The sequence below is a fragment of the Lissotriton helveticus genome, chromosome 5_1, assembly GCF_964261635.1.
Source record: "Lissotriton helveticus chromosome 5_1, aLisHel1.1, whole genome shotgun sequence".
Classification (NCBI taxonomy): domain Eukaryota; kingdom Metazoa; phylum Chordata; class Amphibia; order Caudata; family Salamandridae; genus Lissotriton; species Lissotriton helveticus.
Genome location: NC_136065.1, coordinates 1,637,620,229 through 1,637,643,399, shown reverse-complemented (window position 1 = coordinate 1,637,643,399; position 23,171 = coordinate 1,637,620,229). Strand labels below are relative to the sequence as shown.

General features: G+C 51.4%; 1 protein-coding gene across 1 annotated transcript in view; it reads left to right on the top strand.

The window, feature by feature from the left end:
• The window catches only part of LOC144755671 (chromodomain-helicase-DNA-binding protein 8-like), a 1,307,007-nt gene that overhangs the window by 8,366 nt on the left and 1,275,470 nt on the right, over window positions 1-23,171 (top strand).

The window sequence follows — 23,171 nt, the reverse complement described above, 5'->3', positions numbered from 1 at the left end:
TAGTCTGTGTGGATGTGCCTCCCTTCTGCCTCATGGTGAGCTGGTAGTGTCCCAACGGTCCAGCCGCCCGGATCGTATGGGCGATGGGCGGCCACGGGGAGCCCCGACGTTCCCGCCTCCGAGCGGTGGGTGTCGTCCCGTAGTTGGGGAAGCCTAATTCAGCTACTCAGAGCATAGGACGATGGAAGGTGCACCACCTCCGGCTCCAGCTCGCTGACACTGGCCAAGGGCGTCCCCCCACGGCCGCCACCGGTCCAAGCAAGCCGCCCACGGGTCCAATGCGTCACCACCGTGGAGATCGTACCATCCGGGGACCAGCACCACACCACCACACCACTGCACCCTCACACGAACCGCTCTGTCACTGGCCTTCCCACTGCCTCCAGTCCTCAATACTGCTTGTAGTGCCGATACCTCCTGCTGGGCTTATCTTCCCTTCGCCCAGCGTTGCATGGGGGCACTTCCCCCCTGGGCCTCCCGGTCAAGTCTGTTCAATGGCACCCAGCTATGCCGGTCCGGCACCTCCGCCGCCACGGGGTATCCGCCGCTCCTCCGAGGCCGGAGCCCTCACCTCGCCAGGGGGGCCCACAGGGGCCCTGCACAGCCCACCAGGTACTCCACCCTCTCCGGGCCCCCGGGCTCTTCTCTCTGTGGCCACGCACCGGGTCAACAGGGCGCGGCTCGATTCCGTCAGGGGCCACGCTCACCGGCCTTCCCCACAAGCAGGCGGCCCTTCTCAGGCCCCAGCGGCGTTAGTAGGCTCCAAGCCGGGCCCCGACAGCAGCTGACAGACCACACCGGGTGAAGGAGAGCGGGCGCGGTCCGGGCGCTGCTTCGAACAGGCCTTTCCACAGGCCGGCAGCCCTCCTCCGGCCTTCGCTGTTTGGATAGGCCCCAAGCCGGGGCCTCAAGTGTAGACTCGCCCGGCCCGAGGGCTCCAGGCGATAGCCCCGGGTCCGCCTCGGCCCGAAAAATGGCCGCGACTCGGCCGCGCCAGGTCGCACAGCTCTGGTTTCAGCACCGCTCGATGGACCAAACCAACAGGGGTCCGGGGCGCTAGTGTAGGGGCGCCGTGGCCAGGATTTTGTGCGGATTTGAAAGGGGGCAGCCTCGGTCCCGGCGGAGCTCGGGTCTCAGGCGGTGCCTGGGCCACGCCCACCGGTGTGAGAATCTTAATCATATTTTTTTAATTCAAAGAACCCTCCTAGTAAGGTAGCATCATTTTTTTTATTTATTTTTAAAAGACCTTTATTATTGGATTCGTACAGTACACAGCGTTCAGCTTACAACCCGTCCGGGCCAGCCGCGTAGTATCAAAGTCGAATCTTGCGTATGAAGTGAACACAGCCACAAGGCCGACAACCCTGGGGTCCGGCGGCGTTTGAGGGAGGAACTCAGATTATTGTAGTCATGCAAACAGTTAACAATGCAATAAAGCAATAATGGAAATAACAAGAGTAGTGTCGTAGGTCTTTCGCTTTTCCATTTTCTGTGTCTATGCTGTGCCTATGCAAACACATAAATACAGTACAATGCAGCGCTCATCAATGTCAACTTGTGAGCCGTGGGCCGCTGTGACACTTGTAGTACACTTAAAGGATGACGGATTAGTTCGCTCTCTAGGAGGGCGCGGGACAGCATTAAGGAGGGGTGAGGCTACATAGCTTCGTAAGCGTGTTGGTCATTGGGTGAGTATGCAACTCAGTTGACCTAATGGGAGTGTCCAGTGGCCGTAGTCGTATCCGGGTAGGATCACCTCGGCTCTGGTAGGCACCTTCAAAGTCCCCATGATGTAGCATGTAATAGAAGTAATAATAAAGGGCGTGGTCCAAAGGAGGGGGGGACCCGCAGGTCAATAACAGGTATAACAATAACTTGGGAAATACAAATGAAGGGGAGTGGGATGGAGGTAGCCATGTGTTAGGAGGGGGGCCGTGTCAATACGTCAGTAGCTATTCAGTGGGCGAGGTGGGCCGGGGGGCATAGTAGGGGGGCCCGCCCGTGGCCTAGCTTCTTAATGGAGGGTTCCCTGCGGAAGGGTATGGGAGCCGTAACAGAATAGTATTGATCTTAAGGTAGCCAGTAGTAGGATCCCTGACTATAGTGAGGTATGCGGGAACATGGGCGTGGGAGAGGCAATACACCCGTCACTACGGGTCAGTCGGGTGTGCAGCAAACAGTAGCCAAGTCGTGGGAGTCATGAAGGGAACGGATAGTGCAGCATGGGCAGTGCTCCAAAAGCGCAGCAGGACTGGAGAGGGAAGAAAAGGGATGAGGGCAAGATCTGCCAGGCGTAATCACGTGTTATGATGCCAATCGCTGTGTGGGGAAGTGTGGGCAGCGTACATCACATCACGTGACCCCCTGTTCCACACATTTCCGCTGAGAAGACTGGAGGATAGTGTCCCAGTGTTGAGCAATCGGGAATTTTCTAAGGCCCGCGGTTTCTTCCCGTCGCAGGGCAGCGCTTTCCGCCCGCGCCCAGTTTACCAATGAGTGGCTCCAGTGTCGGACGTGTGGAGGTGTCGGCCTTCCACAGCTTGGTGAGCAGTCGCTTGGCCGTGATGAGCCCTAGATCCCAATATCGGGCCTGGACTTTATTCAGCCGTGTACGTTTGTACAATCCCAGTATATAGGCCTCCCATGTTCGTGGCACTCGTTCGTCAGTGCAATGTGTCAGTAGTGTGGACACCCCATCCCAGTATGGTTGAAGGGTAGGACAGTGCCAGAGCATGTGTAGGAGATCTGCTCCTATCTGGGAACAGCGATTGCAGGTCGTATCTGCGATCGAGAAGTATCGGTTTATTTTGTCCGGAGTGAGGTATGCTCGGTGCAGTATGTAGAGTTGTATAATTTTAAATCGAGGGTTGCGAGGGACATTAACTGGGCCAGCTAGGATCATTGCCCATTCCCCATCCGTCCAATCCCGTCCTCTGTCGGTCGCCCATTTCTCCCTCAGCTGTACAGTGCCGGGATGAGTATGGAGAAGAAGAGCCTGCGCTAGCCAGTGTATTATGTGCGTGCCATTACTCATGACGTGAAGGTACTGTAGGAGGTGATGGCTGGGCAATTCGACGGTTATGTCGCCCCAGGCGGCAGTCAATGTGCGGGTGAGGGAGGCATGTAATAAAAACTGTCCAGCCGGTAGCGATGTGTCGTCCGCGAGGGTGGCGAAGGGGAGGAGGGTGCCGTCGGAGTATAGGTCTCCCAGCGTGTCCACACCCGCTGCGGTCCAGCTGTCAAGTTGTGCAGCCGATATTGTCCCCGTCGCAGTCGGGGTACCCAATAGGGGGAGTATTGGGGCGTACGGTGTTGTCGCCCGTGTTAGGCGTAGACAGCGGAGGAAACATCTGCGCGCCACCGCAAGATGCAGCTGCGACGGGCGTGGGGTCCGGGTCAGCGGGTGAAACACCTGGACCTGTAACTGTGTCCAGACCGTAACATCCGTGGCCGTGTCTCCCAAGTTCTTTCCACCGAGCCAGCCCGACACCAACTGCATTTGCGCCGCCAGATAGTATAGTTCCAGGTTGGGAACAGCCAGTCCTCCCGCTTCGGTTGGCATATATAGTTTCGCCAGAGCGATACGTGGCCGGCCTTTGTTCCAGAGCAGGTCGCGTAGTAGGGTTTCGAGGTCTCGAAACACCCGATTGGGGACATATGCTGGAATATTAGCAAAGTAGTATAGAAGCCGCGGCAGGACGATCATTTTTGTCAGGGCTACGCGACTAGGAACGTTTAGTGGCAGCGTTTTCCAGAACCCAACCTGCGATCGGATGGATGCAATCGCCCGCAACAGATTTCCGTCCAGTATATCTGCTGGTTCCCGGTAGATATGTATCCCCAGGTATCTGAAGGTCGTGGGATACCATTGCAGTCTCACACCGCTGATGCGTATCTCACTCTCTGGAGTATTTGGGTCAAAGGAGTAGGCTCCCGATTCGGCCCAGTTGACCTTCAAGCCCGACATTTCCGCAAAAGTGCCGAAAATGTCAGTGAGAGACTCCGGAACATCACTGAGGTCCCTCACATACAGGAGAAGTTCGTTTGCATATAGTGACGCCGCATGAAGGCCATCCGCCATCGGTATACCCCACTCCGCCCCTCGGGTCCTAAGTGTTTCGGCCAGGGGCTCCACAGCTAGGGAGAACAGGGGCGACAGAGGGCAGCCCTGTCTAGTGCCTCTTTGCACAGGTATAGGGTCAGATAGCAGTGTACCAGTGCGGACACGGACTGTAGGTCTGCGGTACAAGAGACCAACCATGGTCATATAGTCGTCACCTAATTCAAATTTGTCCATGACCGCTCGTAAGTAGGGCCATTCCACGGAGTCAAATGCCTTCTCCAAATCTAATACCAGGCATCCAGCGCGCGGCCACTGCCGTGTTGCATATTCCTGAATTCGGAATAGGCGGCGGATATTATGTGAAGTGTGGCGTGTCGGAACAAACCCGTTCTGGTCATGGTGTACCAGTGTGGGTACCATAGGGGCTAGTCAACGGGCGAGTATTTTATAGTCCGTGTTTAGGAGAGCTAGAGGGCGGTAGGATACCATCTGTTCGCTATCCTTGTCAGGTTTGAGCAGAGACACAAGGGTAGCCTCATTAAGAGTCGGGGGTAGGGAAAAATCATCCGTCGCTGCTGCGTACATTTTCACCAGTTGGGGAATAAGGATGTCAGAGGCGGCTTTGTAAAATTCGGCCGGCAAGCCATCCGGTCCCGGGGACTTGCCGTTCGAAAGATTAAATATGGTGGCACGGAGCTCCTCGGGGTCTAGGGGTGCTCCAAGTTCATCCTGTTGCTCAGCCGTTAACGTGGGCAGAGGTATGGGCAAAAGATAGTCGGCTATGTTAGACAGCGGAGCGCGCATACGGGAACGATAAAGACCCGAGTAGTGTCCGATGAACGCTTCGTGTATATGGCGTTGGGTGTAAAGTAAACCACCTCCCTCCGCCCGAATCGCCGAGATGGGCGACGAACGATCTTCTCGTGCAATCAGCCAGGTTAACAGCTTGCCAGGCCTGTCACCTTGACGATGCGGGCGGGCAGAGTGTGCTGCGAAGTTAATGGTGCGTAAACGTTCTAGGAGGCGACCATGTTCCGCCGTGGCCTCCGTCAGCCGAGCGGCTGCATCCCCGTCCGTAGCGAGCTCGAGGGCTAGCAGCTCAGTCTCCAGTCGCGTCAGTTCGGTTTCTAGTTGTCGTTTGATGTGTCCCTGTGTACCCAAACAGAGTCACCACCTTAAAGGCGTCCCACTCGATCTGGAGGGAGGATGCCGTGTCAGTATTGAGTTCACAGTACTGGGCTGTCTGCGTGAGTAGGGAGTCACGGAAGGTCGCATCCAGCAAGAGGTCCGGCTGGAGGCGCCAAGTGGGAATAGGCGGGTGCGGGTTTTCCCATGCAATCGTTGGTGTGTGTGGGTTGTGATCCGAGTGTGTTCGGCCCATATATTGCGTGTCTTTGACTAGCGGGAGGAGTTATGTAGAAATCATGTACCTGTCTAATCGGACATGTAGTGCATGTGCCCCTGACCAGTAGGAGTACCTCCGCATAGTGGGGTTGTGAGCCCTCCATACATCTTGGAGGTCCCATCGCATGGCCCAGCTGAGGAGAGATTTCGTGGTGGTGTGTGTCTGGGCATTGGCCGTGGGTGCGGATGATCTATCAAGCGTAACATCTAGGATACAGTTGTAGTCACCTCCAAGTATCCATGGGATCCCATGCCAGGGTGCCAGTTTCGTGGAGAGGCCATCTAAGAACTTACCCATGTCAATGTTAGGGGAGTATATAGAGGCAATCACCACAGGGCGACCATCAAGTCTGCCTCGGGCAATCCGTATCTACCCTCCAGGTCAACCTGTGTGTCCATGACCGCCCACGGGGTGCCTGGTCGGATCCATATGAGCGCCCCACGAGCAAAGGAGGAATACTCGCTGGCGTAAAGTTTCCCGCGCCATCTGCGGCGCAGTGCGTGTAGTTCTGCCTTATTCAAGTGTGTTTCCTGCAGCAATGCTACGTGAAATTTGTGACGTTTCAAGTAGGAATAGATTTGGTAACGTCTCGACGGTGTGTGCATGCCTCTGACATTCCAAGTGCATTCCTGATTTCAGCCATATTTGCAGTGTAGGTAGGGAGTGTTCGTCTCACCCACCTCCCGCCTCCTTGGTGTGGGCCTCCCCAGGCCCTCCCGCCCTCCCCCCCGCTCAAGTCAGACACAGGTACCTGTTCATGAAGGAATTGGGTGGGTAATCCACCGGGAGCAAGGGTAGGGGAAGAATCAAAATGGTCAAACAATGCAAAACCGTAACAAATACCATAAGGTCGGCTACGGAACATGGCGCCGTCCAAACACGCCAAAGAGGCGAACGATCAGTATTCAAGTCTAGGGGGGTATCATGTGCTAATCACAGAATCGGCGGTTTATATAGTCAAAAGAGAGGGAGGAGATCAATGGCCCTTCCCCGGGCCTCATGTCGTTCGTGCTTTGTATTCAAAATCCTTATCCGGGGGAGCATTGCCACCTCGTGGTGCGCGGTCCCCCATGTGGCAAATAGTGGATGGGGAGTGCATGCCGTCTTCATTCCCCAACTCCTCAGGAGAGGAAAGTCTCAAGACGGGAGGGACAGCAAAAGTATAGGAGAGAAGGGGAAAATGTGCAGTGCGGTACCCCCTCCATCTTACTGTCTCAGTGTCTATGTGTCCGGGAGGAATACCCACTGTAGGAAGGCCATTCCGTTCACCGCCGGGGCGGTGGGAGTCATTCCGTCCGATGACCAGCATTCAAAGTGTCCAGCGGTCATCTAACCCCGACTCCATCCCTCTGATAGGGCCAGTTAGTGGTGTCCAGTCGTCATCAATGGAGCATGTCCGCCGTCTGACGTCTGGTAGTTCCACGGACACTTGGGAGTCCGGTATCCCGTAAATGGCTTCATCATCGCTGGGGATTGTCTGCAGGCCGTCGTCTGGGATAGCCTCCGATGATGGCGAATTGCTCAACTGGGAGACCCTCCGGAGCGCATCCTGTTGCTCCTGGATTATTTGGTCCGCTGGCGGGGAATGTCGTGACGCTTCTTCCGGGCGTGGGGCCTGTCGGCCTCTGTTTCTGCGGCGGCGCCTCGGCCCGCGTGAGCGCGGCCTTGTCTCATCACCCTGCGTTTGCCTGGGTGCCGTGTCCGTACCGCTGTCCAGCCACTCACCGACCTCTTCCGGGGTGTTGAAAAAGTAGGTCTGGTCTCGTGCCACCACTCTCAGTTTTGCAGGAAAGAGGAGGGAATACTTCAGACCTGCCGTGCGGAGTCGCCGTTTTGCTTCCAATAAATCGTGCCTTCGACATTGCACTTGGACAGTGTAGTCCGGGAAAAACATTATTGTAGCATTGTCTATACGTATTTCTCCAAGTCGTCTGGTTTCCCGTAGCACCGTGTCTCTGTCTCTGTAGTTCAGTATTTTGATGAGCAGCGGCCTCGGGTTAGCGCCAGTAGTGTGAGGCCTCGTGGGAACCCGGTGCGCCCTCTCCACTACGAAGTATGGCGAAAGTGTGCCTTCAGGTAGCAGGTTTCTGAGCCAGTCCTCCATGCGTTGGGCAGGTTGATTCCCCTCCCATTTTTCCTGGACCCCCACGAGTCTGATGTTATTGCGTCTCGCCCTCCCCTCCGCGTCCTCAGCACGGTCTTCCAGGAACTCCACTCTGTTCAGGAGATCTTGTACCTGCTTGTCCGACTGGGTGACTTTGGGCTCTAGTTCTTTTACCGTTCCCTCCAGAGTCTTGGTCCGATCAGTTAGTTTCCTGTGGTCGTCGCGTAGGTGGGTGAGATCAATAGCGACGCTGTCTATTTTGGACTCCAGGGAGGTCCTGGTGAGTTGGAGCGATTGCTCCATAGCTGCCAGTACGCTGTCCAGCCTCGTGGTCACTTGATCGGCGGCCATCTTGTGCAGTGATTTTTCTGATTTTCCCTTCGGCGGGGCACCTCCAGTCCCAGTGCGGGTCCTCACCCCTCCGGACATGTGTTGAATCGCCCGGCCAACAGTATCGTCTGTGCGGCAGAAGGGTAACACCACGTCCGGTGTGCGAATCTGGCAACGTCCGCGATACGTAGTGAGGCCCACGGTTGTCTTAGTGCCCACGCGGGTAGCCTGACGGTGTCTCACGCACAGTGTGCTCCAGGTTGATGAGTAAGTCGGATTGGTAGTAGCCGGCGCCGGTGTGGCGGGCGAGAGCTGTCAAGCAGGTCCTCGCCTGCCGTTGAAGCAGGGCCTCCGCACTGTCCTAGTGGTAATGGGGAACCGAGGCCTGAGCGGCGAGTGGGCTCTCTGAGTTCGTGGCTGAGAAGGTAGGGAGGCGGAGTAAGGCCCTCTGTTGGCCGCAAGGGAAGGCCCAGGTGCCAGGCCCAAGCCGCGGTCTCTCGCGTCGTGCTCCGTCGGTCGTGCGGCAGTCAGCCCCGCAATTGGTCTTTGAGAGGGTCCAGTGCAGCAGGGACCGCTGCAAGCCTGCGACTCAAGAATTGGCTAGATCGCCAAAAGCAGTTGCGCATCAGTCTTTATGCGGGGTCGGGCAGCCATGCCATAAGTGGGGTGAGGGGTTCGCTATGCGCGGGTAGCTCCACCAGTTGTCCGGTGGCCTCTCCGTGCGGTCCCAGTCCCAGTGTCTGATTCAGGGTCTCTGCAGCCTGCGCCGTGTCTGCGTATGTAAGCGCGGGGGGGTCTTATCGGATGGATCTGGTCCTTAGGCGAGGTCCGGGGAGGGTGTCCGTCGGCCGGTCTCGCCAGTCCACTGGTATGCCACCGGTAACGTTCCAGTAGTCGTGCCGTTGCCAGACGCGCTGTCCGGTAGTCAAGTAGGCGCGCCCCCGCCCGGGCCATCAGCAGCGAGGCAGCCGTTGGTTTGGGGCCGGGCTTCCACTCTTCCTCCAGGTCGGGCTTCTTGCAGGTGTCTAGCAGGGAGGCGGAATAGGGCTCAGGGCCGCCAAGGGGTTCCCACAGGGTGGCAGCAGCTAGCATGGAGGCCGCGCCAGCCAGAGTGTGTGACGCAGAGTGGGGCCCGGGTGCCAGGCCCGAGCCGCGTCCTCTCGTAACCTTTCCGCCGGTGAGGTAGTAGCAAGTCCCGCTGGAGGGCCGTAGGAAAGGCCGGTGTGGATCGCGTCGGGACTTCAAAACCAAAGTTAGTCAGAGTGCCGAATATTGTTCCGGGAAGGTCCGCCTGCAGTTGCAGGCGGTTGCGGGTAATTTTGGCGGAGAATCGGCCCTGGGAAGGGGAGCTTAGCACGGAGCTCTACCCTAGTGCGACCTCCGCCATTGCGTGCTTAGCCACGCCCCCCCCCCCCCCTAGTAAGGTAGCATCATGACTCATGATCTTTGATTATGCCAGGAATTAGCACTCTTCACTGCTGTTCTCTACTCTCAGTCCAGAAATGCGTGTGAAGCTGTCTCTACTGAGCAGAAATTAGGAATGGTGCGATAATAAAAGTCCGGTGAGCATTTTTAAAGCTTTTTTTTCCTTTCCTATTTTGACTCCAAATTTCCCTCTAGTTTTTATTTAAATTATCGTTATTGTTTTTATAATTACTTGACATACATAAATGTGTGCTAGACATAGTAATGTGGTGCTTTTATCCAGTCAATAATTCTGTTCTTAGTTTACTCAATCCGTAAGGTAATTATATCATAGTAACCTATCTATATGAATGAATGAATTCTTTGTTTGGTTACTCAAAACATTACATTAAAACCAGAGTATAAAATTACAAAAGTTAAAACCAAGGAAGTGTCAGGATGTAACCTATCTATAATGGGAATGGCAACGGGAAAAATGAGCAAAATAAAAACTTCAAACTTAGCAGGTGAGATCCTTTATATGCAGTTCAATAGACCATTCATTTCACATTATTACGAACAAGCTTAGAAACAAACCATTTAAATTACAAGAAAAGTATGTTAAGATAAGCATATCCGTGTTACTGAGAAGGATATGGAATTCTATCCAAAGCATATGCATGTAGGGGAGCACTAGATATAGCTGATCAACCGTGATTAATGATCACGCATAGCTGTGGGTCTCTTGGGGATATATTATCATCTTTGTATTCCAGAGTGTTAACCAGGTGCCTGCATTGGCCAGCTATAGGATGGTTCCTTAATCCTCTGCTCTCTTCTTTGTACATTGCAGGGCCTTACTGCCAGGCCCAGTGCTTTAGATATTCCATGATATTGTTATAGACCTTGCTAATACTAAAGCCAAGTCTTTGAATTTCAATTGAGCCCTTCGTCTCTTCGAGTGAGGGAAAGCCCCTGAATACCGGCCTCTATATTACGTTTACAGTGTATCTGGCAATTTTGGTGAGAAGATCAGAAACCACCCTCCAATATCTATTAAGTTTGACTCTGTCTCAGACCCGGAGCAGACCCAGGGAATTCCTGGGTGTGCCCTCTTCCTTTTTATTTTTTAAAGGTTCAAAATAGCATTGCAGCACCCTTAAATTTGATGTGCAAGTATGTGTCCCGATTCCTGGTTGTCAAAAGCTATAACCAAGTTTGCCTTCCATTTATGTCTGTCTGTCCTAAAGGGGCCTTACACAGCCAGCTAATCAGTCTCCTGCAGTGTCCCATCATGTGTAGTGCTTGAACCATTGCATGTGTGTGAGATTCCTTGTATTTGATGTTCCAATGTTTCCTCAGTGCCTTTGAGCAACCCCCTGTGGGTCAAGAATTGTTCTTTGTGAAGGCATATTGTTCCAGCATTAGACGGTTGGTGAAATAAAACAGAACCCATGGGAGCATCCCAATTGTGGCCAGTGCTGTCCTACCTATAACTGCCGGAGGTAGTGTCTTCCAAAATGCTGTGTGGGACCTAAGAAAACCTACTGCTGTACCCACATTACCATTAGTTTATACTCCAAATTATAGATTTTAATTTCTAGCTAGCGAAAGATTTTAAATTTACATTTTATTTCTCCCCCACCCAAATCTACCCTACATTTGCACATATGAAGATAGGTCAGAAAAAACAGGATTTGAACCAGTGAGCCCCCTAATCCAGGTTCTTCAAGGACTTGAGAAATCTAGGCTGTCAGCACTGGCATCCCTTATAAACAGCAACAAGTAGTCTGTGTACAGTAAAACTTTCTCGTCCATCGGGCAGATGCCAGTCTCTTGTTTGAAAATCAGATCACCAGTCTACAGGGAAAATGTTTTGGGATTTTGAAAGTCTGAAAAAGATCCTCCATTTCTACCAGAAGTTTCCAGAATGTCACAGGCTTTCGTAACTTCAAGGCTGTACTACTGCAATGTGCTGTATCTTGGGGTCTCACAGTATAGACTGCCGAGGGTGCAGAATGCAGATGCATGTCTGTTCTTAAAAAAAAACAATGCAGCTGACCATGGTTAGGCACCTCAGTTTTAAAGTAAACTTATGAGTACATGGTTTGTGCACAGCACATCCGGAGCACGCCACACAGATGCTCCACTGTAGAGACAGATACAAACTTTTTGAAAACAAGAATGGTGCACCAAGGAACAAAGTTCAAAGAGCTTCCAATTTTGCCAAAATTAAGTCCTTTATTCTTTTTCAATCTTTAAAAAGCCTGTGTCAACGCGTTTCGTTCCATTGGAACTTCGTCAGGGCTGAAAAGAGTACCGATATAAGACACACTATGTATACAAACATACAACACAAATGTATGTTTGTATGTAGAATTGAAGGCCCTCTATTTGTCATTAAGCCTGATAGGATAATCCCTTTGGGGTCTCATCTAATCATCCCCCACTGTAACATCGAAGCCATAATATTCCCTCCACTTGTCCCATACCTTGTGGAATGTCTTCAGGCTATCTGGAAAAGCTAGGGGCCCCCTGTTGTATTGGATAGTTCCCATACAAGGGAAATAACTAAATTGGGAAAAGAAAGTGGTGCTGGGCAAAGGTGCCGCTAATAGCTGAGTGCTGCAACTATATCATAGATGAATGTGCGAAAGAGAGTATGACACTCTTGTATTTTATCAGAAATATATGTATTTCTTATTCTTTTTATCAAAATACAAAAACAGAATAATTTAATTATTTCCACATAATCAAAAAATTATTACAGACAATCTAAAATAGACAATACATTTTTATATGTATACATATTTAGTATTGTATGTCCACAAATACAGCCTTTTCTCAACACTCAACACTGTTAACAATTAAAAATCAGAACAACATGAGAAAGGTGTTGACATTATACACCAATATCACCAACGCGTTTCGATGTTGAACCTTCCTCAGGGTGATTTTAACCGTGACATACTGTAACAAAAAATTGTGAAAAAATGTATATTAAAAGTTTTTTTTTGGGTCATAACATTTGTCTATAATACAGATGCAAGGCACTATATACAGACTACAAAATGGCTACTAAGAGTCCAACTCACCTCCCCAAATTTGCGTAGGTTTCACAAACTGTGACGCAAAAATGCGACCACCACAATATACTCCCACCACCAAGAAAAACAATCATACAACACATATATGTACAACAGATCTTTAGAGCTACTAGGGATAAGGTTATACAGAAACCTGTATTAGGTTGAATTTCTTTAGAACAATATTAGTGACTGTTGACTATAAAGTCATGATCCCTGGCCTATTCTGTGGTGGAGGTCCAGGCTGTGTACTGTTCCCCCTAAGTGTGGCAGGGTATACTCAGACGTGAGTCCCTTGTTCACTTGGCCACTGGATTCAAGATAGCCTGGCTGATGAGGATTATGAATCCGAAACCGGTCCCAGGATGCTGGTTTCCGGTCCAGGGAAGACATGGCTTGGCAGTTCGGGCTGGACTGTTCCCATAAGGCACAGGGTCAGACTGATTTGCATATAGCCATGTCTGAACTGGGGTGGCTGAGTGAACTAAAGAATGGTGATGGATTAAACCCAGATCAGTTGGCTGGGGGTGAGTGTTTGATTTGGTCAAACGCTCCGTCCATCATCCCCTTTTGTATCGCTGTGTACTAATAGAGGCACCCCCTCGCCTTATAGGTGACCCTCTCAGCCACCATGTACATCCTCCGCTTTCCATTCGCAGAGCGTTGGTGCGTGTATGGCTCCCCAATTTTTAGCTACATATCTCTTATCCACCACCAGTGCTAGTGCGGTAATAATTATTTGCGGTCTACTCAAGTCCACGTCGTTCGGAAGTCCCAATAATATGAATTTGGGGTCTGAGGGTATTGCTACTTCCAGTATATTACTCAGTATCTTCCTCCAATAGGCCTGAATCTTAGAGCACTCCCAGATGTGATTATAAAAATCGCCCTCCCCATGTCCACATCTCAGGCAGTTAGGCTCACTTGCCCGTTCCATCTTATGTAGTCTAACTCGGTAATAATAAGCCCGATGAAGTATTTTGTATTGAATGAGGCGAAGGTGTGATTTGATCACCACCTCTCTAGTGTGCATTAAGGCTGCCTCCCAGTCTATATTTTCCAGTGTGCCCAAATTTCTTTTCCAGGTAGATCTCAACTTGCCCAGTCTGTCCGGTGCATTATTATTCAGGGTCTTATAGGTGAGTGATACAGCCTTGAGAGTAATGTGCTCTTGGAGAAATCTCCCTTCCAGTGGTGCTTAATCTGGTAGTGGGAGTCGTTTGTTTTCTTTTTGTCATGCATGTCTTATCTGTGCGTATTTGAGGAACTGGGATGTCTGTAGTGAAAAATCAGTCTTAAGGGTGTTAAACCTCTTAAGTTTACCCTTATCCAGGATATCCCCTATCGTGGAAATATCCATGTCTTCTCAGCCCTCAATTCCCCTTAGCTTCTGTAATTCTTTCAGCCAGGTGCAGTGCCATAGCTGCGTCTATTTAGTAAGTTTCTGTTCCCTTCCCATTGCCTTTGTTGCCTTTCCCCATACCTCTATTGTAGCTTTAGTGGCTGGGAGGAGCTTTCTCTTGCTTCTGCCTCAATATAGATAGTGCAAGAATGTACGTCTGCTCATGGTTTCCGTCTCTTGTCTGTAGGTGTGGTGATCAACTGGTGCGTGTATCAATTAATTTATTGGGTTTAGTTGTTCCGCCCGGTAGTAGGCCTCAGTGTCAGGGAGTGATATCCCTCCATTTATACTGATTGAGTTGTAAAGTATGTAGTGCAATCCTAGATTGTTTCCCTACCCACACGAGTGAGCGTAGTTCATCCTCTATCTCTTGAAAGGTTAATCTCGATATGGGGAAATATGTGTTTTGCAGGGCATACAAAAATCGAGGCAGTCATCATTTTGAAAATTGATGCCCGGCCCACTATGATCAGTGGCATCGATTTCCAGCGCAGTGCTTCATCTTTGAAATTCGTGATAATGCGTTTAATGTTTTTCTGGTAGCAAAGCTCCCTTTCCGTGGTGAGGTAAATTCCCATAAATGTGAACCCGTTGTGCGCGATCTGGGGATCTCCAGGAGGTATGGGCCATGTAGTCAAGACACTTGGGCTATATATAGATCACTGATTTGTGCCAATTAATTGTATACCTCAAGTTTTAACCATATCTGTGTATTATGTGAAACAGATTAGGTATCGTTGTATCTGGGTGCGTAATATATACATCCGCGTACAAAGAGATCTTTTCTTCCATGGTGTCCTCTGGCTTGATATGGAACCCCTGTACCTCAGGATGTTGGCGGACCACACAAGGCAGAGTCTTTATTGTAAGGGCAAAAAGTAGTGGGGATGGAGGGCAGCCCTGCCTGGTACCGCACCTTATGGGAAAGTCTCCGGAGGTCTTGCCATTTATCCGAACCCTAGCCCTAGGGTCTTTATACAGTAGTCACACCCATTTCCTGAAGTTGGGACCTATACCGAATTTATTCAAAGTAGCCTCAAGGAAGGGCCAGTGGACTGCGTCAAACGCCTTTTCTGCGTCCAGCGATGAGTACGTGAGGAGTGTCACGGTCTCTGACCTGCATTATCCAGTTGTGGGCTCTACGTAATTTCAGACTGGTCGCCCGACCGGGCAGGAATCCTGACTGGTCGTGGTGTACTAGGGTAGTTATCACTTGACGTAGTCTTGTGGCTAGAATGGTTGCCAATATCTTTTCCTCTGTATTGAGTAGGGATATTGGGTGGTAATATTTCGACCTATCTTTTGGTTTCCCTTGTTTGTGTATTGGTATGATTGTGGCCATGCGCAGATCTAATGGGAGGACTCCCTTTTGATATGCTTCCTTAAAAAGGTTTGGAAGGTGGGGGCTGAAGAGATCCAAACATCTCCTATAAAGGTCTGTCTGTAAGCCGTTCGGTCTCGGGGTCTTGCCTGGATGTAAATGGGTTTTAGCTAAGTTATGTTCTTAGATCGCGATATCAGAGTCTATCCCTTCTCTGTCAGTGCCTTCTAGTATTGGTGTGTAGACCTCTGCTAGGTATCCTATAATGTCCGGGGTCTCACAGAGAGGACGGGCATCATAGAAGTCTCTGTAGTAGGACGCAAAAGTGTGCATTATCTGCTCGTCCCCGGACTGTGGTGTCCCATGTGGGTCTATAATATTTTCTAACCATCTGGCCTCTACTTCCTTTCGGCTAAGCCAGGCTAAGAGTTTTCCCATTATGCCCCCTACATCATAAAGTTTATGTAGAGTGCGTATTGGCTGCCTGAGTCACCAAGGCCTTGGATTGATGTTGTGTGTCAATCAGCTGCCTTAGTGTCTGTGGTCTGTCAGTGATCTATTCCGCCTCTCAAGGGTTAGGATCTGGGCTTCTAGTCTAGTCAGGTCTTCCTGTTCTTTTCTCCTTTCCCATGCTACAACGGTTTTGCACTCTGTCACACAGGACTGTTTTATGTGTTTCCCATGTGAAACCCCCTGATTGTACCGATCCTAAGTGTTCTTTGAAAAAAATGTTTGTGTCTGCTCTAATGCGCTTTAACTCTGTCATATTCTGTAGATCCCATGCGTTCAGTCGCCAGCACGTGTGTCTGCTTTGTTGCCAGTCCCATACCCACACGTATAGTGGGGAATGATCAGACAGTCCTCTGGCCCTATACTCCGCTTTGTATATTTCTTTTATTTCACCTTTCGGGAGGAACACAAAAGTCCAGTCGCGAATAGACTCTATGCACCCGAATAATATGAGTATTGCCTCACCCCTGGATGCAGATATCTCCAAACGTCTTCTAAACCCCGTGTCTCAGCAAGACGAGCCAGTGGTGTAATCAGGGATGCCTGAGTATACTCCCCCGTTCGATCTATGGGTGGATACATCACTTCATTGAAGTCCCCTCCTATAAAATGCAGTGAACCTGGTGTTTCCAGCAGTATTTCTGTCAATTTGTTTAGGGTTCTTGATTGTAGTTTTGTCGGGGCATAAATTGAGAGAAGGGTAATGTTTTTCCTGCCCCATTTTTCAGTCACCCTCAACAAATGTACCCTAGGGGTCTAACCACGTTCTTGTCACGCTAAAGGGGGTAGACTTCTTAATTAGGATCGTCACTCCCCTGGAGCCGGAGGTGTACCCCACGTGGGCCAGGACTGTATATGCCGCTCTTGCTATGAAACAGCATTTTGTGCCCTTTAGGTGGGTTTCCTGCAACAACCCCACATCCGGGTGTATACGTCCAATAGAGACGAACACCAGCCCTCTTTTGATTTTATCCCCGAGGCCATTAACATTCTTGGTCAGGTTGGTGAAGGGTTCATTTTCAGGTCCCATCATCAGTATCTATGGTGCATTTGTGGCGCGCTGCTGTGTGTATAGTAGAACGGGTTTCAGCTAAACAATTGTGTCTGATCATATGGTTTATGAAGAGCCTGTGACTGAACCCAGACTGAAACGTAAAAAACTAACTTCTCCCTTGATCTAACCCCCCTCCCCCACAAAACACCACTACACCCCCCTCACCTCCCTCCTCTCCAGCTTCACATCCCTATCCAGGGTATCACCCCCGGTGTAGAGGTAGAGATCTGTCTCCCACCTTAGCCCAAAACATACTTCACAAGTCCCAACTCCTGCAGCGTAGTATAGAACTAAATAAAGAGCAGAAAAGGTGTTGCGAAAGAAGGGAAGGAAGAAAAAGAGGGGGGGGGAGGGGGAAGGAGAGGGTAAGAGTAGATAGGAAGGGAGAAAAGGAAAATAGCGAGCACAAAGATCAATGTCCCAGGCCTCTTCTGGCCTATCACCTGCTCTTGGTCACGGAGCTTCTGCCTCTGTGCAGGTCCAAGAGGGTGTTGTTGGGGAATGGCAGTTGTCGAGCTTGGCCTTTCTGATCTGAATATATGGCATGTCCTTGGAGCTCTTGTTGATGAATTTGAGTCTGGCCCCTCTCCCGGTGTAGCGGCTTCCCCCACCTTGGTATCCTGATCCATTGCTACTATTTCCGTTATCAGGGGTGCTATATTGTTTCCTCCTCATCTTCGCCGGATGTACTTTATCTGGTGTCTGTTTCTGTATAGGGTTCCTGTTGCCTGGATATGTGAGTATTAGGTGGGTTCTCTACCCTCTGCGACTATTGAGTCTGTAGGATTCTCCTTCTTAGGCGCCCAGTCTCTTTTCTAACATATGGCATTGCTCTCTGTACACGTGCTCTCTGCTGGCCCGGGGTCCTTTGTACTTTCTGGTGGCTGGCTACTTTTAGGCTTGCCTCAGTCTGAATCTGGTTAGTCAGACGCAGGTCTTCCGTTCTTCTCAAGGCGGGCATTCTTCTATCCATTGCCATGCCTCTTCCAGTGTCTGAAAGAAGTGAGTCTTCCCCATAAAGATTACCTTTAATTTTGCAGGGAACAGGAGCATGTACTGGATTTTGTGTGCTCTACGCTTTGCCTTAAGAGTCATAGGTTTGCCTCTGTCTTTGGACCTCCCTGCTGTAGTCCGGGAAATTCACAATGCGTGCTTTCTCAAGTTTAATGTCCCCAAGTCTTCTGGGCTCTCTAAGAATCAAATCCCTATCTGGAAAGATCAGAAAGGGGCCTGGCTGCCAGAGCGCTCTGCTCTTGTACAATCACAAAACAGGCAGAGAATGTGTCTGGAAAGTTTTTTTTAAGCCAGGAGTAGAAGAATTCCAGTATACTCATGCCTTCAACACCTTCTCTAAAGCCCACAAAGAGTAGCTTATTTAGTCTGTCTCTGTTTTCAGAATCGTCAATGCGTAATAGGAGATCTTTATTCAAAGCTTGCAGGTCAGCCATTCCCTTGCGAAGATCTTGTAGTGTGTCCTTGGCCTCGCCTACCGTGGTTTCTGATTCTATAACTCGGTCGGCCAAGTTGCGGAGGTCATGTCGTAGTAAAGTCGCTTCGGAGCCTACTTCCCCTATTTTCCCTTCTAACACCAGTCTGGAGGCTTGAATTGCTTGAAGGAGGGTGTCTGCAGTTCCCTTTATACGTGTCTGCCTTCCGTCTCTAGATGGGGCCGGGGGCCTCCCACAGATGTGGCTGACTGCTCAGTCCGGGCTAGCTGGTTCGGTGGTGCACCGGGTCTCGGTTGAGCTACTCCAGATCCGATTTCATCATCGCGCACCGGCCAGCAAACCAGTCGTTCTGTGGAGCAGCTCTTTCCCGGGTCACAGCAGCTGGCAGGCAGTGAGATAGGGAATCATTCGCTGGTGGATCTGACCCTGAATTTTCTCTTGTCCAACGTCTCCTCCTATCGGGCCGCTCACCCGTCTTCAGCGACTTCGTTGATGTCGCAGATGAGTCCCCGCTGAAGTTTCTCCCAGTACGCCGCACCGGAGGATATATCTTCGACGGTGCCGTCTCCCGCCGCCCGGTAAGCAGAGTCCCTCCTTCTGGGGCTCAAATCGACACTTCAGGGTCGGACTGTGGATCGTTATCACGGGCGTGGCGCCATCTTGGTCGGTCGGCGCTTCAATCTGTATTTTCTCGGGGAGCGAGGTTTCCAGCAACCCCCAAACTGTGGCACTAGGGAGTCAGTCACGACCCCTTTACAGGATCTGTTAGTCCGTGCCTCCAGACTGCCAGATATTAGTCGGACTCAAGCTTTCGGCTGGAGCTCGGCGAAATATATTCAACTCAATCCCACTGGAATTTAAGAAGGATTGGATTAAAAAAAGTACAAGGACTTTTTTTTCCAGCTTCATATGGGGAAAGAAAAGGCCCAGAATTGCACGGAAGAAATGCAGGGAAAAGAAGGAAAATGGGGGCATAGCAAATCCAGATCTTCTCCAATATTAGAGAGCTTTTCACTTGAAAAGTTTTAGGCAGCTGTTAAATGACTCCCAATTTTTCACCACTTTTCCGGGCACTTACGCACGGCCCTCCAAATCTATCCAGCTATTTTCTCTACAAGTTTGCAGATCCTAAATTCTTTAAAAAAAAATAAGATTAAAGACTCTGCAGTGGGCATGTAAACTTTGATATCAAATCAGGGTAAAATTAAAGATTCCATACTATAGTCATTATGCCCCTATTTGGAGATTTCCTGGTTCCAGCTTGTATGCAAGACTCCTTAGCAACCCCTATAAGAGAAAAGGGAATCTACAGATGGGGACAGCTGCTGAAAGGAAGAGGAATTAAAATCTTGGCAAAATTTCCAGGAGACCACAGAAGGCGCTGTCCCCAGATTTTAATACTGTCCGCTATCAAGCTGGGTAAAGACCTTGAAACGGGGAAAGTGAAATGAGCTCAATGAATCTAAAATAGCCCTGCGCCCCGCGATACAAAAAGAGGTTTTGGTATGGTATTGGATGTTGATCCAATCTTCAGAAGACTAACACTCTTGGTTCACGGGGACGTAGAGGAAGGAACTGCCGGAGTACGAGCAAGAAGCACTATGGCAAGTATCTATATCTCTTTTGTGGTATTGTGTGTAATCTGCACCATTAAGAACAAGCATTGGCATAGCCAATAGGTCTCGCCTTTGGGACCTTATAAGTGTTTAGCCATGCAGTACATTATGCTGGGTGCTGTGCCACCAGTGATTGCAGGGGGCGGGGCACACACCAGCAGTGAGCAGGGAGCAGGGAGCTCTGCACACAAGGCAGGGAGCTCTGCACACAAGGCAGGGAGCTCTGCACACAAGGCAGGGAGCTCTGCACACAAGGCAGGGAGCTCTGCACACAAGGCAGGGAGCTCTGCACACAAGGCAGGGAGCTCTGCACACGCCAACATGGAGCAGGGTTCACAAAGCAGGGAGCAGGGCACAAACCAGCAAGGAGAAAAGCGCCTGCCAGCAGGGAGCAGGGAATACAAAGCAGGGCAAACAAAACCGGAAGCAGGGCACACACCAGCATGGCACACAAGGCAATGAGCATAGCACACAAAGCCCGGAGCGAGGCTCACACCGCAGGGTGCAGAGAACGCAAAGCAGGAATCGGGGAACACAAAGCAGAAAGTAGAGCACCGAAAGCAGGGAACAGGGCACATGAGGCAGGGAGAAGTACAGGGCAGCAGGGAGAAATGCACACACCAGCAGGGAGCAGGGCCCACACCAGCAGTGCACACAAAGCAGGGAGCAGGGCACACCACTGCAAGAAGCAGGGCGCACAACATTAGAGAGCATGGCACACAGCAGGTAGCATGGGTACACACCAGCAGGGTACAGGGCACATGTCAGCAGGGAGATGGGAATACACCAGTAGGGAGCAGGGCACACTCCGACAAGGAGCAATCACACAGCAGCAGGAAGCAAGGTACACCTCAGTAGGGCACACATCAACAGGGCATCCATCTGCAGGGAGCAGGACACACGCCAGCAGTGAGCCTAGCACACATCAGCAGGGCGCAAGCTGTCCGCAGCCTCACTGCACCTCCCCTCTGTGTGTGCTGACATCGCATTCCTCGAACTTTGTGAAACTGTCTTGGAACCCCTTTGGCCCGCGCGCGTACACACTCACGCTCAAACGTCACACACACGTCACACGCCACACCTCATGCATGACACGTTAGAAGCGGTTTTCCTTACCTGATCTGAACACGATGATGCAGCAAACCAGGATGCTTCTGAGGTGCAGCCCGGCTCAATGGTGTCTGGGGAGTGGTGGGGTTCTGCACTGGCCCAGAGAGAGACACGGCGATGGCAGGTCTGGGATCCTGTGAAGTGTGCCACTGCCTTCTCATGGGGCTATACACAAGGGAGGCCGGCTGGGCCAGGGTTTCCTGTGTGACAAGGCATCGGGCGGCTGCAGCTGCTTGAGAGAGGCTGGCAGGGCTAGGGCTCCTGTGAGGTGCGCCAGTTCCTTTTCATGAGGTTGTGTGCAATAGGTTGTCCGTTCTGGGAAGTGTGCCTCTGAGCCCTCTCACTGAGTGTTACACTGGTTGGGTGCTACTTCAGCTGTGAAAAATACTTAGCTGTAGGAGGCTGACTGGCCAAGGGCTTGTACACAGGCTTGTGCTGCTGCTTCAGTGGGGCTGGCAGGGTTAGCGCCAGTCCCTATTATGGAGTAGCGCACATGATATTTGTACACATCAGCTGTCTGTGCACATTAAAGGAATAAGGGGCACTTAAGCAGCACACTTACAGGCAGCCATCTGTCCTAGGGGCACCAACCTGACCCCTCCACCCACTCACCTCGATAATGATTTGCCATTTCGAGCAGGAGACATCACAGCGCGACAGACCCAGAGTTGAAGTAAGCTGCCGTGTTTAAAGTGAAAGAACGCCGCCATGCGCGCGTGCCTGCACTGGTTAAAGTGAAAGCATGCTGTGTTTAAAGTGACAGAGCCAGAGTTGAAGGAAGCCGGCGTGTTTAACAAGATGGCAGCGGACACGCGCATGCTATTTGCTGTGGATAAATCGCGAGAGCAGCCTTCTTTGTCCATGCAGACGTGTGCATGAAAGCTTTAGGGAGAATCGATTGCAGAAGGTCCTCTCCATGGAGAGAGCAGCGCATGTGCTGCTTTCATCAGGCGAGAACTAAAAAAAAAAACATCTTTTCACTGGTTCATAAGGCCTATTGGACGCCTTGAAGATTGGCAAAAATGGACCTGCACACTGTGAGGAAATGCCAAAAGTGCGAAGAAGCTAATATTGATGAAACACACATGTTCCAGTGGTGTCCTTCTAACCAGTCCTTTTGGCAGAAACTAGGTGCAACTTTGTCAGATTTGGTGGGTCAAGAAGTGAAGGTGAGTCTTGCTCTGGTTATTTTTGGGGTAATACCCCGGGACACTGCTGTTTGCAATGACAGGACAGGAGCCTCTCGGCTCCCGCCCTGTCATTGCAAACTACTTTCCTTCATTGAAGCTCCACAAGGGGAGCTGCATGTTCCTGCAGGAAGCGAGGAGCCGCCGGGACCGTGGGGGTATTGGGGCTCCCCCTACGGTCCCCAACGGAGAGGACGAGCCCCCGGGGAAGGGGTCCCCGGGGCTAGAAGTGGCCCGGGAGGCGGGCCACGCGGCCCCTCCCCCCCCGCCCCCAAAAACGAGGCAGAGGCCCGGGGGATGGGGTCCCTGGGGCTAAAAGAAGCCTCAGGAGGGGGGGCCACAAGAAGCCTCAGGAGGGGCGGGCCACACAGCCTTTCTCCTTAGTGGAGTGTGTGGCTCACTGGTTAGAGGCGGCAGACCCGGAAGCAGAGAACGGCCTGGGACCAGGGTTCAATTCCCGACGCGGCAGGGTCGTGGACCTGGGTCAGCGGACTCGATAATTCTCGCCTCGGTGCCTACTCTAACCAGGGATCACACTCTGCAACTCTGGGCATTAGCTTGCCTCATCTCTACAACGGCCCCCCACATTCGCCGGGGATGCCTGGTTTCACCTTGGAGATACCCAGTAGGGACCATCTCACAGGGATAGCCAGGACGGGTTCCCCAGCGGTCTACAGCGCCACGGTGCCTCAGGGCAGCAGTGCGCTTTACAAGACACATACATTTACATTTACTTAGTAAAGAAAAAAATATATATATAGTGGCAATGCCCTGGGGGTTGGGGTCCCCGTGGCAGAATATTGCCTCGGGAGGGAGGCCGCGCGCCCCCTTCTGCTTATAAATATCTTTTTTTTAAGTCTCTGGGGGATGGGGTCCCCAGGGCCCAAAATATAGGAAAGGAAGGGGGGCCACACAGCCCCCTGCCAGAAAAGCCGGCATCGTGCCGGAGGCCCCGCCCCCTCCCAGCAACACCATGCAAACGCACCCTATGGCAGGGAATTAATTCCCCTACAATCCTGAGGGTCCCTGGGGGCCAAGTAGCCCACCAGCCACCTCCTGTTAGCGCCACAGGGCTGCATTGCAGAGAGGTGGTCTGAGGCCACGCCCCTTTTTACACCGCTCTGCAACACA